The following is a 17,596-nucleotide window of genomic DNA, read 5'->3' as shown; positions in this document are numbered from 1 at the left end:
GGAAGAGGGGCCAGAGGATGATGACCTCGAAGAGATCGAGTTGCCTGCATTTCACCGGCCATTCACTGAGAAGGTGCACGTCTACCAACAACAGGTGAACCTGGATCCGCTGCCCCGACAGGACTGGCAGGAAGCTCAGGACCAGGCACCTGCTGTCCGCCTGGTCAAGACTCTAGTGGAACAGGGTTCTGCTGGGATAGACCCTGCTGCCCCTGCCGAAGCCCAACGTCTGTGGCAAGAACGGACCCGGCTATACCTACACCAGGGGAAGTTGTATCGCGAGCTGATTAATCCAAAGACTCACGAGAAGATCCGCCAGCTGGTGATTCCCCAGGCTAAAGTGCCCACCGTCCTGCAAGCATACCATGATGGTGCAGTGCACTTCGGGTGGAAGAAGCTAGAGATGTTGTTAAGAGAGCGGTTCTATTGGAGTGGAATGCGGGAATCTGTGGAGGCCTGGTGCCGAGAATGTGGCCCTTGCGCATTGAGAAGGAAGGACGAGGCCAGCCAGAAGGCACACCTACACCCGATCATTACACACCAACCGCTGGAGCTGGTTCCCCTTGACCATGTAAAGCTCACCCCCAGCCGAAGTGGGTACACCTACGCTCTGACCATCGTAGACCACTACTCGAGGTTCCTGGTGGTTGTCCCAGTTAAGGACTTAACCGGCCGCACCGCTGCTAAGGCTTTCCAGGCTTATTTCTGTTGACCGCATTGGTACCCGGAGAGGGTGCTTACCGACCAGGGTCCGGCCTTTGAAGCAGAGGTATTCCAGGAATTCTGCCAGTTGTACGGCTGCAAGAAAATCCGGACCACGCCTTACCACGCCCAAACCAATGGCATTTGTGAAAAGATGAACCACTTGGTCCTGGGCCTCCTCAAGACGTTACCACTGGAAGAGCGGAACCTGTGGCTGGAGAAGCTACCTGACCTGGTCGATATGTACAACAACATCCCTTCCAGCTCTACGAAATGCACTCCAGCATACCTGATGAGAGCTCGTCCCGGCCGGCTACCAGTGGATCTGGAAATGGGCTTGGAAGCTTCAGAAGCACTCCTGTCGACAGCTGAATGGGACACTCGGCGGAGGACACAGTACCGACAGGTCCAGGAGTATGTTGAAAAGAACTTGTGCCGGAGTCGGGGACAACAGGAGCAGTGCTTCAACAAGAAGGCGCCTGCCGGTTCCTTCCAACCTGGGGATGTAGTGCTGAAGCGGAAAAGAAGGGCCCACAAGCTGGATGATCAATGGGAAAAAACCCCGTATGTAGTCCAGCCCACAGGATGGGAGAATGGGAAGGCCTACCAGATCAGCCATGACCAGGGGGGGACTTTGGCCACGGTTTCCCGAGACCACCTGAAGAAGTGCCCACCAGCATTGAGAGTAGCGGATGAGGCTCCAGTTCCCAGTCCAGTGGAGAAGGAAAAAGAGGTAATCCACACCATGATGGGTGATTTTCCAGCAGACTGGCCTACACAGAACGGTGCGGTGATCCTTCCAGTGATACTGTTCCCACAACCCGTGGATGAAGAAATGATGGAAACGGTTAACCGCGAGCCAGTGCCCAGGGATGTACCTGTACCCAGCTCCCCTACGCCTCCGCCTGCCCCACATGATAGCAGGGAGGAGGAACTGACTGTTCCCTCTGCCCCACTGCCTGTCACCACTGACACCGGACCCCGAAGGTCCACTCGCTCCAACCTAGGTAGACCCCCACTTAGGTACAGGGAAACTACTCTTTAAAAGGGGGGGGCTTTATGTGTTGAGTGTACCAGTTTGAAAGTTTTAAATGATAAGTAAAGATGATCAACCTCTATAAATCACTTGTAAGGCTACATCTGGAATATGGGAACCAGTTTTGGGCTCCACATTTTAAAAAGGACATTCAGAAGTTAGAGTCAGTTCAAAGGTGGGCAACTAGACTACTACAAGGAATGGAAGGCCTCCCATATGATGACAAGTTGAAAAAGTTATTAAGTGATTATTGGCTGCAATGGGGCTTTCTGGCTGGTGCCAGCCTCTCTTCTTAGCACACAGGAACCACAATCCCTACACCATGCTTCAATGGATTCTCTCATCCCAGCCCAGTAAAACTACATATTTTACACAGTCATAAGCAGCCCATGGGCATTCACCTGCATTCAAACCAATAACAGCTCATAGACCAGACAATCCATCTACCACTGGACCAAAGACAGGAAGTTAAATCCACTGCCTGCGGTAACCAACTTAATCCTATAGGCTACTCACACAACAAACCCAACAGAAAGGAAAAAAACATGGCTTCGATTATCCATCCAATGAAAACGCATAACCATAACATGTTTGGTCCAGTGGTAGATTGATTGTTTGGTCTATGAGCTGTTATGGGTTTTAATCCAGGTGAATGCCCATGGGCTGCTTATAACTGTGTGAAATATGTAGTTTTACTGGGCTGGGATGAGAGAATCCATCGAAGCATGGTGTAGGGATTGTGGTTCCTGTGTGCTAAGAAGAAAGGCTGGCACCAGCCAGAAAGCCCCATTACAGCCAATAATCAACCGCTAGCCGCTGGAACTCGTTGCTCTAGATCATGTCAAACTCACACCAAGCAGGAATAGATACATTAGCCCACCATCCCACCCAAAGAGCAACTTCTGCTGCGCAGCTGGCTTTCTAGGCAGCAGCGCTATCGTGATGTCAGCGGGGGACATTGTGACAAGCCAGTGTTCCGTCACTTCATGTTGTGCACTGTTCAAACGGAAAATACATCAACAGGCAGACTACAGAAAAGCTTACTAACAAAGGTTAGAGAGGGGCTTTCTCAGAGGGCTTTTTACAGTTTGTCTATTCCCAATTAGCCGTTTAAGTATGCTTAATGAAAGTACTAATTCTTTCATAGGCCGCCCATTCTTAGTATTTGACGTTCCTTATATTGCGGTATCAGGCTTCGCAGCAGGTTGCAAAACATTCATCACCCATGACTGTCCCCAATTGGGCTCAGAAGCTAAATGTCTATCATGACCTCTCTTTTTGAAAGTCCAAGAGCAAGCAAACTCTTCCTCCAGGAGAGGGAGCCAACAGATCACTAAAGACATCATCATTGCTCAAAGAAAACACCGAAAAACAATGGAAGCTTTAATTGGAGTGGAATCTGATAGACAGCACCTGATGCCAAGTCTGCATCTTCTAACACCTGCAGTCACTGCAGCAGCTGAATCCAATGTGTCCAAAAGGGATCTATTCTATTCAATTGCAAATGATCTAGATAAGACTGAGAATAAGATACTGCACGGGACATAGCAGAGTTGGTCAAGTTGAGTGGAGATGAGTTTGCTATTTGGCACAGCTTTTGCATCAATAAAGCAAGTAAAAGGTGTGAAAGATAAAAAAAAGGGTGAAAGTGTGAAAAGTGAATTGGCCAAATTGAGGTGCATATAAAGTTTTTGCTTTCTTTCAATTCACTAATGGGGCTCATTTGAATCAGGTGAATTGAGTTCTGCTTTTGGAAACTGGGTTAAGAAGGGGTGCACCGGTCCTGGAGGTACTGCAATACCAGGTCAATGCGTGGAGTGGACAGAGCAAGATTTTTTCCATCTCCTTGTTCTAAAAATCCATTTAATATATGGTCCCCAGAGAGGGGACGTATCAGATATTAAACTGATAAGAACAGATTTATTTATTTTTTTTTTCTGTTTATCAGTAGGACTTCAAAATAACAAAGGTGATCGCCTCCCGTTGCCTGGGAACCGTCCAGGCACAAGAGGGCTATGTGTCACCAGAAGGCGCACACACTTCCTCAAGGCCGGCAGACGTGCAATCCCAGGCACCTTCCAGTACCGACCAAGGTAGCGTCCTCCGAAACTACACTTGATCTTAGCCAAAAGGCCGAGAAGCTATAACCCGAATTGGTTACGGCCTTGAGTGGCACCCTGGCCTATACCGGACACATCTTAGGGAGAGGGAGACAAACCCACGCCTACAGAAGACATTTTGTCACCCAAGCCAACCCTTGAAAAGGCTGTTTTGCAGAGCAAAAACAAGAAGAATGATGCTTTTTGCAGCCGCCGCCCACTGCAATTAATCTGAATAACTCCTCCTCCTCCAAGCACCTCCCCTCCCCCTTGCAGTCTTTCCAATTCATGATACAAAAAGACGGACGGACAGGACAGGACAGGACAGGCTGCCTGACTTTCCGTCACTGCCACCCTTTGCCATCCTTGCCCGTAGAAAGCCCTTTCATCATCCCCAAACCCTAATCTTTTCCCTTCCCTTCCCAGCTGCGTCTCACTCCCTTTCATTAGGAAGTGAGCGCAGCCTTTTCTCCGTTCTGCACATGCGCGACGTTAAACACAAATGCGCAGGCGTGCGTTCCATTAGCCTCACTGCATTCCACTCCCATACAGGAAGTGGGTGCAGCTATTACTACGGTCGCACATAAAAGAACCCACGGCCACCACTGCACACAGCTGACTCCACCACAGGACACCCACTTCTACACCAACGCAGGTAAGACAGGATCGGCACCTCTATGCTCCCGTTACAATCAGGCTCAGTCACCATGTGATAACGCTCTCAACTCTTTAGTTGCAGGCTCCCCTTGCTTCACCTCCACTGGCTGTGCTGCCATTTCCTCTCCCACCTGGAAGGTATACTTTATTCCACTATTTTCCTGTTTCTCTCTTCCCCCTTTTCCCATAACCTACTTTTATCTGCATTTGTGGGGTATCTATATGCTATTTACATCATAGTTTTATTCATTAATATGGAAGGGAAGAGTGCCCATGAGAGTGTTGAACTGCGGAGAGCAAGAGATTAAGCTGCTCCGATTTGCCACCATTGATAAGCTGTTCTCAGTAGATACACATGCTATCCAAACAGCAGCATCCACCATTGCTTCAGCCCACCCATTCAGTGACAGCTCACCAAGTCAGCCAGAGGAGTGGTGTAAGGAATTACACGTAGGCACTGACTCCACACCTTCACATCACAAGAAGGGGGTCTACAGGCTAGTGCAAGAATACGAGCAAGTCTTCAGCAAACATCCGCTAGACTTTTGAAGAATAAAAGGGGTCAAACACTACATCCCCACAAGTGCACACCCACCCATCAAAGAGAGATATAAGCCAAAACTACCTGCACATTACCAGTGTACCAAGGACATGTTGAGCAACATGAAGGAGGCTGGGGTTATCCGTGACAGTTGTAGCCTCTGGGCAGCTCCGTTGGTCCTGTTAAAGAAGAAGGACAGCACCACTCCCCTGTATTGAGGAATAGCTAGCTGCATTGAGAACTGCAAATTATTTTTCTACCCTTGATCTCACTAGTCGCTATCGGCAAGTGTCCGTTGCTGAGGCAGACGGGGAGAAGACCGCCTTTGCCACCCCGATGGGTCTCTGCGAGTTCAAAAGCATGCCCTTCGAGCTGTGCAATTTGCCAGGAACCTTCCAGAGGCTGATGGAATGCTGCTTGGGACACCGAAACTTTGAAACGGTACTGCTATACCTTTATGATGTTATTGTTTATTCTAAAGCAAACAAGATTTTAGGGTGTATAAAAAGGGAGATTAGATCCGGTGATCCCAACGTATTGTTAACCCTCTATAAATCACTTGTAAGGCCACATCTGGAATATGGGGTAAAGTCCTGAGCAGGTTGATAACCATTGGTTTGAGCATGGTAGGGTGTAGTGCGCATCTTCCTGCATCGGTAAAAGCTGCAGAAGTCCTTGAAGATTTCCGCTTCAAAGGCAGTGCCTTGATCTGTGAGGACTCTCTCTGAGTAGCCATGAGGTCTGCATAAGTGTGCTTGGAAGACCTTCGCTGAAGTATGGGCCATTAGATCTTTGACTTGTACCACAACCATAAATCTCGAGTAGTTGTCTACCATCGTAAGTGCATACGTGAGCTCGCCTCGATATTCTGCAACAAAACTCCCTTTTTCGATTTCAGTTTCAGCAAACACTCCTCTTCCTGTAGAAAATATTTATCATTACCTAAGACAGTCATTCTAATGCATGACAATATTAAGGCAATTTAGTTAAAACTTGTTTTAACTCACCTTTAAGGGGATTGATGTATTTCATGGTCAATCCAGGTTTGTCAGTGATGGCACTGACATAATGTATGGCGTCTTTTTCGGGCGTTATCCTTTGCCTTTTCATTGTGAAAATCCAGTTGCCTATATCAAAGCAAATTCTACTACTTGTAAAGTATGCAGAAAATGAAATGTAGAACATATAACATCAACTGCTTAGGAACGCATCATAGGTTAGTACTTAAAAGGATATTGTCATGTTCTAGTCATAATGCAAGCTGGACATTTTTCATGTTACCCTGTAATCGCCGGCCTGTTCTAATGCTCACAAGCCAAGATATAGGCTCAGCTGCTAAGGCTTCCCTCTGCCTTCTGAATGAAACTTGAATATGTCTGGCTCACTGTGTATATAGCAGGTGCTCAGAAAAAATAAGAGTCAATTCAATAGAAATAGCTCTGGCACACTATAGTGATCAATAACGTAAGAAAAGAACTCTTGGAATGCTGAAAATTCTTTATTTGTGCAAAAGGATAATTCATCCAACGTTTCGACCTTGTTTTTAGGTCTTTATCAAGGATAAAGTTATCTAAGATCATAAAGGGTTACAAAACCATATAAACACGTAATTAGTACATAGTACAACATAACAGTACAATATATTGCTACTTGAGAGTACAATGGGTCAAATAACCATGATGCACATACAAAAAATTTTTCCAAAGCCATAGTGAAAACATTTGTACTGAGGAAAGAAAATTTCCACATGACCTATCTGGAGAAACATTCTGGATCAAACAACCAAAAATAGTCAAGCAGGTAAATACACACCTATATGGATAACAGGATGATATGTGTTCAATTGTATAGCGTCATTGCCATTAAGGTACAAATGGAAAACTTGCAATCCTATATAGTGAAGGAAATGAACACATATCATATCAAAGAACACAGGAACATGGGTGTGAGAAAAACCTCAATGTTTATACTTTGTTCTTTATAATGGTGTGAACATGTATATGTCTCAGTACCTTATGCACTTGAGAATTCTAGTGAGTAGATGATGAAAGCCTATTTCAGAACTGGAATCGGTAAATAATTGTAGGTGGAATCTAAATGAAAAGATGGTACAAGTGTTATCATGACACGTGGGCTATAACACAATGGACCGTGTGACAAAGAAGAAAGGAGAGAAAGAAGAGGAAGAAAATGCAACTACCTGTAACATTACGTGATAGTCACTGGTAAGTATCACTTGACAATTCAAGTGAAAAAGGATTCCTTTATTAAAGGGTTCTCAGTCGCCTCAGGATCATGAAATACTAGGGTAAATGATATGAGAATGGGTAAGAAGCACCACTAAAGGAAATATGAGATGCAGGACATATATCTATAAACCCCTGAACTACATGATAGAAATAAAAAGAAGAAAAAAGAAAAAAAAGAAGAAAGAAGAAGAACACATAGAATGCGGAAAGAGAATGGGTACAACTACCTGAGTTACTGCAGGGAGGCCCCTGGTTGGTATTGTGAGGGTTAGTGGAATTCCTTCACTGAAGGGTTCTCAGTTGCCTCAGGTTCGTGAAAAATGCTATAGACAAATAATGCCCGGAGAAAAGGGGTTCATATACAGTGAATAATGGTAATACAAGGTACATGTGTCACATGTAATAGTATATATATATATATTGTACTAAGCTCTACACCAGAAATAGAAAGTAGTCCCTCTGCCTTCTGTCTAGGTGCCCTGAGTTATGTCCTGTAAACTGTCACAGCGACCCAGACACACATGTGTAGTAGGGGAATATCCCTGCTGAGATGCCAGTGCTAGAGCACACGTTTGCTGTGGAGTTGAACGCTATGTGAGCAGTTCTTACCTTCAATGAGCAGAAGTCTCTTTTTTCAGATTTCAATATCTCTGTGGGTATCTGGCAGAAATATGGAATACTCTTTACTGCTAAGACCCTGTACACCACTCCCACTAAAGGGGGCTTTACACGCTGCGACATCGCTAATGCGGAGTCGTTGGGGTCACGGAATTTGTGACGCACATCCGGCCGCATTAGCGATGTTGCTGCGTGTGACACCGATGAGCGATTTTGCATCGTTGCAAAAACGTGCAAAATCGCTCATCGGTGACATGGGTCTCCATTCTCGATTATCGTTACTGCAGCAGTAACGATGTAGTTCGTCGCTCCTGCGGCAGCACACATTGCTCCGTGTGACACCGCAGAAACGAGGAACCTCTCCTTACCTGCCTCAAAGCCGCTATGAGGAAGGAAGGAGGTGGGCGGGATGTTCCGGCCACTCATCTCCGCCCCTCCACTGCTATTGGGCGGTCGCTCAGTGACGTTGCTGTGACGCCGCACGAACCGCCCCCTTAGAAAGGAGGCGGTTCGCCGGTCACAGCGACGTCGCCGGGCAGGTAAGTATGTGTGACTGGTTCTGTTCGGTGTTGTGCAGCATGGGCAGCAATTTGCCCGTGTCGCGCAACAGATGGGGGCGGGTACCCACACTAGCGATATCAGGACCGATATCGCAGTGTGTAAAGTAGCCTTTAGTCACATGACCAAGACTGTATCTGTGTCCCTACAACACACTTGAGACAAATGTGTGTGTGAGCCTGCATTGTGGGGTATATATAATATATTATAGAGCTGGGAAGGATCATTCTAAGCAGTGAGCTGTTCCAGTATTTGTAGGAAAATACCCAGTAGAAGCCTCAAACACAGCACCAATACCTCCCATCAGTATCCCACCACAGTGCCATGTAACCCATGCCCTACACTCCCATCTACACCAATACTATACAGGCACAAACTAGTATATCTGACTAAAAACCCCCAAAATATGAAGAACGGCCTATAGTTGAGTGTGGATATAAAATCTATGTGAGCAGAGCTAGAATAGAAATCACTGATCGCATTGAAGTCATTCTGACCATAAATCACCATGATATCAAGGTGAGGAGTTGTGTGTTACTGCTGGGAGGAAAGGGTTAACAGTGGAATATTAAGGTGCATTTCTGTGTGCAGTGTTACTAGTCAATGTACAAATTGTCTCTCCAGTAAAGGAGACAAACTCTAGCACAGCGCCACCTATTGGAAGTAGCGATCCTAAAAGTCACAAGTGGATTTTCAACAATCCATTGCAATATGACTCAGGATATATAAGCCAGATCAGAATCCCAATTTGCAGACACGGTGTTTCGGGGTGCTTGCCCCTCGTCAGTGCAAAGTATGGGGGTGTCAATGTAGTCATTGTAACAATTCAGTATGAGCTGCTCTTGGTGCCGGGGGAGGGAGATGCTCTCCTGAGCAAGATAGATGGGGAATGAACATGATATCTATATAGTGTAAGGCAGGGGGTCTCAAACTCGGCTGGGTGTATGGGCCGCACAGAGGAAAAAAATAATGTGGGGGGCTGCATTCTTTGCAGGACAAAGTGACATTTTTATTGGTACCATATATATATTTTTTTTTCACACACCTTTGGATGACTGATTTTCAACATTTTTCACTTGTTTATTATAACAAATGTGCACATTCTTTGGTTAAATCTAAAAAATAAAAATTGATGTTAAAAAAAAGTTATGCCTTATTTTGTTTTTTTTTTACAGTTTATCCCTTTCTTTTAACTAATAGTGTTACAATTATGACGCTAGCGTTTTGTGAAGGGAATGCTTTGCCTACTTCCGTGACTATGGCCTTCCAGAACTGCTGCATTTTGGCTGACCTCTCCGCCTCGGGAATAAGAGACATAAAGTTCTCCTTGTAGCGTGGGTCTAACAGTGTTACCAACCAGTAATGATTGTCGGCCAAGATGTTCTTAACGCGAGGGTCACGAGACAGGCAGCTTACCATAAAGTCATCCATGTGCGCCAGACTCTTAACAGCCATCACTTCAATATCCAGACCAACACGATGACTGAACATGCTGTCCTCCTCCTTCTCCTCCTCCTCCTCCTCATCTACCCTGTCCTCTGGCCAGCCACGCTGAACTGAGCATATGACTGGTATGCATGTCATATCCTCAATTTGGTCGGAGAGTTGCTCCATGTCTTCATCTTCCTCCTCGTCATAGTCCTCCACTGCACGTTGTGATGAGACGAGGCTGGGCTGTGTGTTATCACCCACACCCACTACTGTTTCTTGCTCCAACTCATCGTGTTCCGCCTGCAATGCATCATGTTTGGTTTTGAGCAGAGACCGTTTTAGAAGGCAGAGAAGCGGTATGGTGACGCTAATAATGGCGTCATCGCCGCTCACCATCTTGGTGGAGTCCTCAAAGTTTTGGAGGATGGTACATAGGTCGGACATCCATCTCCACTCCTCAGGTGTTATGTGTGGAGTTTGACCCATTTCCCGATGGCTTAGGTGATGCAGGTACTCAACAACTGCCCTCTTCTGCTCACATATCCTGATCAACATGTGCAGAGTTGAATTCCAATGCGTGGGGACATCACACACCAGTCTGTGAGCCGGAAGATGCAAATGACGCTGAAAGCCGGCAAGGCCGGCTGAAGCAGTAGGTGACTTTCGAAAATGTGCAGACAGGCGGCGAACTTTTACCAGCAGATCAGACAGCTCTGGGTATGAGTTTAGAAACCGCTGAACCACGAGGTTGAGCACATGGGCCACGCATGGAACATGTGTCAGCTGGCCTCGCCTCAAAGCCGCCACCAGGTTCCGGCCATTGTCACACACAACCTTTCCTGGCTTTAGGTTCAGAGGTGTGAGCCAGTGATCTGCATGCTGTTTTAGAGCTGTCCACACCTCTTCTGCATTGTGGGGTTTGTCACCTATGCAGATTAGCTGCAGCACAGCCTGTTGCCGCTTCGCCGAGGCAGTGCTGCAGTGCTTCCAGCTTGGGACTGGTGTGGAGGGTAAAGTGGATGAGGATGCGCAGGAGGAGGAGGAGGCTGAAGAGCATGACATTCCGGAGCTGTAGAGTGTGGGTGAAACCCTGACTGAGGTAGGGCCTGCAAACCTTGGTGTGGGAAGGACTTGTTCCGTTCCTCGCTCAAACTGGGTCCCAGCTGGGCTGGGCTGGGTCCCTACCCGGCTGGGTAGGGCGTTGTGGGGGGTTTGTCTATCTCCGTTTGAGGTGAGTTTGTTTAAGTTAGCCTTTTCTTTGGCGTTTTTTGGAGCCCTGCGGGTTGGGGAGTTGGTATCGCCCAGTAAGGCGTTCCCCGGGGGCTTGGATTGGGGTGACATTATGTCAGTGGAAAACGGAGTTGAATTTTGGATTAGGAAATCGAAAACTGATCAGAGAGGTGTGGGTAGACTAGTCCGTTTGGGGATGGTTGTGGCATCTGATATGTGCCCGTTCAAGTGTCTCGGGAATTTTCAACAGATCCGTCCGAAGGTGGATGGCCCCTTATTACATATATCTTTTTATCGAGATACCAATTTGTGAGTGTTTTTAGGGCATGTTTGAAGTCGTTGGGGTTAGATCCGAAGTCTTTCGGATTGGGGCAGCGACGGAGGCCTCTATATGCGGCCTACCGGAGGAGACAGTTAAGCAGATTGGTAGGTGGAAGTCGCAGCGCTTTAAGTCGTATGTACGTCCCCAGGTGGTTGTTGGCAATTGAGGGGAAAAGGGGGGGGGTATTAGGGTATTAGGGTAGCAATGGGGGGGGTGAGAGTGTGTGTTTTTTGTCAATTTGGTTTGGTGAGGCAATAAAATGGTGTCGTCTGTACATTTTGTATTGCAGAAGCACCCCCCCTTCCTTCCCTGGTCTGGATCCTTGGCCACTCTTATGTGTATTGGGGAGCCCGACGAGCGGACGCGAGATGGAACTGGAGACAGCTAGGTTTTGAGAAGGACCTGGCTCTCGTGCGATGGCTCGGTGTTCGGGGGTTAGGGTGCAGGAGGTGCATAGATACGCCCGGTTGGACAGACCTCCTGACATCTTAGTGTTGCATGCCGGGGGGAATGATTTGGGTGGGCGTCCTTTTCGAATCTTGATAAAGGACATCAAACATGATTTGTTACGGTTATGGGCGTCGTTTCCAGGTCTAACGATAGTCTGGTCAGAGATAGTAGCGAGAAAGAGTTGGCAGAAAGCGCGGTCAGTTGACAGGTTGAACAAGGCGCGGGCGAAGGTTAATAGGGCGATCTCGAAGTTTGTTAGTCGGAACGGGGGTATAGCAATACGGCATGTTGAGTTGGAAAGGACGGAAGAGGAATTTTGGTTGGCTGACGGGGTACACCTTAATGCGGTGGGAACTGACTTATGGGCTCTTGGCTTGCAGGGAGGTATTGAGAGGGCCCTTTGCTTGCGGGGGGTCTCAGGCACTTGAAGGGTTTCAAGGTGCCTTCGTTGTGGTGTTGTTTATTGGTGGGTCCTTGAAGTTGGTTTAAAATTGGTTCGGGGATTCATCCGGGTATGGATCCCCTCATTGGCAGAATTGATGGTCCCCTGGTGATTTTGGGGGGGAACCCCGACGGGGTATGTCGGGGCCCCTGGGGGTGTGGTTGGGGTTGACGGAGGATTAACCCTTATAATTTGGTGCTCCTGAGCCAGTGTGGGTAACGGCTGGGAGCAAGTTGAGGTTTTTTATTGCTCGGTTATGGGAATCACCAGGGTTTTGGTAGCTTCAAGGACCTTACCACATTGCAAATTTAATTGGTTATGTATTCTTGTTAATAAAATGGCTGCTATGGCCAAAATTATCCAAAGATAAATTTGTGTCTGTGTAATTACTTTTAAATAAGAAATGGGAATGGAGGTGTGGGGTATGAAAGGAAGACCGGAGTCAACAATTCCAGGGTCAAGCATGTTTATTTGCGTAAGCTTCGTTCCAGGGTAGAAAGGGTAAGAGTGCCTTTCAGAATTCGAAGTGGTCAGACTGTACGGACCACCAAGAACTGCAGGAGAGCTTGAACATCTTCCCATGGATTTGCGACATCCTCCCTCATCAGTTACGTAGGTAAGCAGGTTCTCAGCATTGCAGCCCATTTGTTGTCTTAAGTTAGTTAAGCGGGGTTAACTAACCTGTCAGTTCAGCCTCAGGTCTAAAGCAGAGGCCTGGACTCCACTCCTTACTCCTCACTCCACAACTCTCCTTAAAAACAACTGACTCCTTTTTCCTGCCCCGGGGTCTCCAGACCCCTAGGTGGGCGTTTCCTTCCGTCTGGTCCTGCCCACTGGTGTGCCTGTCTTTCCCTAGGGGAGGTGACTAGGGTTTTCTGGTTGGCTTTGTGTGACTTAGGTGAGGGAAGTTGTTATGCGGGGGCCTATGTGTGACTATCTGCAGTGTCAGGGCGTCACATATGTATGTGTGTATGTCTGCTAAAGGAATCCGCACCGTCATATTTACAAACACAAAATTTTGCAGACACCTCATGTGACTCAGGGAACGTTGTAGACTATGTTTTAACAGGAATATTTAACCTTTACAGTTACTCTCCAAAAAACCTGCCTCCATTAAACTGAATGGAGGTGGGAGCTGCAAGTTATTAATAGCAGCTGTGATTGGTTGCTATAGGAACAAAGGACATTCATAGTATAAGAAGCTTATGTGTGAGATAATATGATGTCAGTGGGGAGACAGATAGAGAGAGACAGACACAGACTGAGAGACAAACAGACAGAGACAGATAGGCATAGACAGACAGGGAAAGAGACAGAGACAAACAGACAGAGGCAGACAGGGAAAGAGACAGACAGAGATAGACAGGGAAAAAAGGCAGACAGACAGAGACAGAGAAAGAGACAGAGGCAGATAGGGAAACAGACAAAGACAAACATACAGAGACAGGCAGGAGAAAAGGCAGACCGACAGGGAAACAGACAGACAGGGGAAGAGACAGACAGAGAGAGACAGACAGATAGAGACAGACAAAGAAATACAGAGATAGACAGGGAAAGAGACAAACGGGGAATGAGTCAGACAGAGAGAGACAAAGAGAGACAGGCAGAGAGAGACAGGGAAAGAGACAGACAGGGGAAGAGACAGACAGAGACAGACAAAGAAATACAGAGACAGACAGGGGAAGAGACAGACAGGGGAAGAGACAGACAGGGGAAGAGACAGACAGACAGGGAAAGAGACAGACCTGGAAAAGAGACAGACCTGGAAAAGAGACAGACAGACATAGAAACAGACAGCCACAAAGAGAGAAAGACAGACAGACACAGAGAGACAGACAGAGATAGAGAGACAGAGAGACATGGATAGAGATAGAGACACACAGAGACAGACAGATGACAGAGACTGGGAGAGAGACAGACAGAAGCATAAATCCCTAACTAAAACTTAACATTTAATGATAGTTTTAAAAGGTAAAAAAACACAAATCATGTAAATAGCATGACTCTCTTCTGTGCATAGAGTCAAAATTTTGTGTTTGTAAATATGACGGTGCGGATTCCTTTAGCAGACATACACACATACATATGTGACGCCCTGACACTGCAGGTAGTCACACATAGGCCCCCGTATAACAACTTCCCTCACCTAAGTCACACAAAGCCAACCAGAAAACCCTAGTCACCTCCCCCAGGGAAAGACAGGCACACCAGTGGGCAGGACCAGACGGAAGGAAACGCCCACCTAAGGGTCTGGAGACCCCGGGGCAGGAAAAAGGAGTCAGTTGTTTTTAAGGAGAGTTGTGGAGTGAGGAGTAAGGAGTGGAGTCCAGGCCTCTGCTTTAGACCTGAGGCTGAACTGACAGGTTAGTTAACCCCGCTTAACTAACTTAAGACAACAAATGGGCTGCAATGCTGAGAACCTGCTTACCTACGTAACTGATGAGGGAGGATGTCGCACATCCATGGGAAGATGTTCAAGCTCTCCTGCAGTTCTTGGTGGTCCGTACAGTCCGACCACTTCGAATTCTGAAAGGCACTCTTACCCTTTCTACCCTGGAACGAAGCTTACGCAAATAAACATGCTTGACCCTGGAATTGTTGACTCCGGTCTTCCTTTCATACCCCACACCTCCATTCCCATTTCTTATTTAAAAGTAATTACACAGACACAAATTTATCTTTGGATAATTTTGGCCATAGCAGCCATTTTATTAACAAGAATACATAACCAATAAAATTTGCAATGTGGTAAGGTCCTTGAAGCTACCAAAACCCTGGTGATTCCCATAACCGAGCAATAAAAAACCTCAACTTGCTCCCAGCCGTTACCCACACTGACTCAGTAGCACCAAATGGTTAGGGTTAATCCTCCGTCAACCCCAACCACACCCCCAGGGGCCCCGACATACCCCGTCGGGGTTCCCCCCCAAAATCACTAGGGGACCATCAATTCTGCCAATGAGGGGATCCATACCCGGATGAATCCCCGAACCAATTTTAAACCAACTTCAAGGACCCACCAATAAACAACACCACAACGAAGGCACCTTGAAACCCTTCAAGTGCCTGAGACCCCCCGCAAGCAAAGGGCCCTCTCAATACCTCCCTGCAAGCCAAGAGCCCATAAGTCAGTTCCCACCGCATTAAGGTGTACCCCGTCAGCCAACCAAAATTCCTCTTCCGTCCTTTCCAACTCAACATGCCGTATTGCTATACCCCCGTTCCGACTAACAAACTTCGAGATCGCCCTATTAACCTTCGCCCGCGCCTTGTTCAACCTGTCAACTGACCGCGCTTTCTGCCAACTCTTTCTCGCTACTATCTCCGACCAGACTATCGTTAGACCTGGAAACGACACCCATAACCGTAACAAATCATGTTTGATGTCCGTTATCAAGATTCGAAAAGGACGCCCACCCAAATCATTCCCCCCGGCATGCAACACTAAGATGTCAGGAGGTCTGTCCAACCGGGCGTATCTATGCACCTCCTGCAACACCCTGTTCCACCCTAACCCCCGAACACCGAGCCATCGCACGAGAGCCAGGTCCTTCTCAAAACCTAGCTGTCTCCCGTTCCATCTCGCGTCCGCTCGTCGGGCTCCCCAATACACATAAGAGTGGCCAAGGATCCAGACCAGGGAAGGAAGGGGGGGTGCTTCTGCAATACAAAATGTACAGACGACACCATTTTATTGCCTCACCAAACCAAATTGACAAAAAACACACACTCTCACCCCCCCATTGCTACCCTAATACCCCCCCCTTTTCCCCTCAATTGCCAACAACCACCTGGGGACGTACATACGACTTAAAGCGCTGCGACTTCCACCTACCAATCTGCTTAACTGTCTCCTCCGGTAGGCCGCATATAGAGGCCTCCTTCGCTGCCCCAATCCGAAAGACTTCGGATCTAACCCCAACGACTTCAAACATGCCCTAAAAACACTCACAAATTGGTATCTCGATAAAAAGGACCCATCCTCGTGACATAATAAGGGGCCATCCACCTTCGGACGGATCTGTTGAAAATTCCCGAGACACTTGAACGGGCACATATCAGCAATGCGTGGGGACATCACACACCAGTCTGTGAGCCGGAAGATGCAAATGACGCTGAAAGCCGGCAAGGCCGGCTGAAGCAGTAGGTGACTTTCGAAAATGTGCAGACAGGCGGCGAACTTTTACCAGCAGATCAGACAGCTCTGGGTATGAGTTTAGAAACCGCTGAACCACGAGGTTGAGCACATGGGCCACGCATGGAACATGTGTCAGCTGGCCTCGCCTCAAAGCCGCCACCAGGTTCCGGCCATTGTCACACACAACCTTTCCTGGCTTTAGGTTCAGAGGTGTGAGCCAGTGATCTGCATGCTGTTTTAGAGCTGTCCACACCTCTTCTGCATTGTGGGGTTTGTCACCTATGCAGATTAGCTGCAGCACAGCCTGTTGCCGCTTCGCCGAGGCAGTGCTGCAGTGCTTCCAGCTTGGGACTGGTGTGGAGGGTAAAGTACTGATGGGGTGGGTGTCTGTGTGGCCCAATTTTTGGAAAAAAGGGAGACTCCGCTTGGAGTAACCCTTGCTTGCTGTGTTTTTAAAAGAAGCCAAGATGAACAGAGCTGGGATCAGGAAAGACTTTGCTACCTACCCCGGTGTCATCCTGGGGACGGTTAATTATGGCGTATTTTTGATTTTGCTTGATGCAAATCAAAACATCCTGTTTGCAACTAGGGCCCAAGTGCTGCCACTGATGGGGTGGGTGTCTGTGTGGCCCAATTTTTGGAAAAAAGGGAGACTCCGCTTGGAGTAACCCTTGCTTGCTGTGTTTTTAAAATAAGATTATAAACCAACTACCATATACTAATAGGAGTTATTATACCACAAAACCAAAAGGAAAAAACTCCTAAAAACAATTTTTATTCAATTAATATTAAAAATGTAGATATAAAACCACTGCTCATCCAGGATAACTACAGTGATAAATTACAGTGAGTGGAAAAAGGGTGATAGACTCAATTGGTGGGGACAGTGCAAATAATTTCCTGTTCTCAAGGTAGGGGCAACATTAGTAGTTGCACTAGTTTAGTTTAGGCTCAATATAACGTGGTTTAGGGGATGACCTATCTCTCCCTCCCTTACTCCTACCTACCAGCGGAGGTGTACCATAAATTATTGGGTACCCCCCGCTCCACGTCGTCTCTCCCTAATATCTCCCTTAAGCCAATCGCCAAACCTTGGAGACCCACCACCAAAGAAGATATGTGC

The 17,596-nt window shown here is 47.3% G+C and overlaps 1 pseudogene; it reads right to left on the bottom strand.

The window, feature by feature from the left end:
- Positions 1 to 3,505: 3,505 nt before the first annotated feature.
- Positions 3,506 to 3,712, bottom strand: LOC142262541 (U2 spliceosomal RNA; annotated as a pseudogene).
- Between the last annotated feature and the right edge of the window lie 13,884 nt (positions 3,713 to 17,596).

The sequence above is a fragment of the Anomaloglossus baeobatrachus genome, unplaced genomic scaffold (genome assembly GCF_048569485.1).
Source record: "Anomaloglossus baeobatrachus isolate aAnoBae1 unplaced genomic scaffold, aAnoBae1.hap1 Scaffold_246, whole genome shotgun sequence".
NCBI classification, from domain to species: domain Eukaryota; kingdom Metazoa; phylum Chordata; class Amphibia; order Anura; family Aromobatidae; genus Anomaloglossus; species Anomaloglossus baeobatrachus.
Note: the sequence above shows the minus strand (reverse complement) of the source record. Positions and strands in the feature narration are given on the sequence as shown.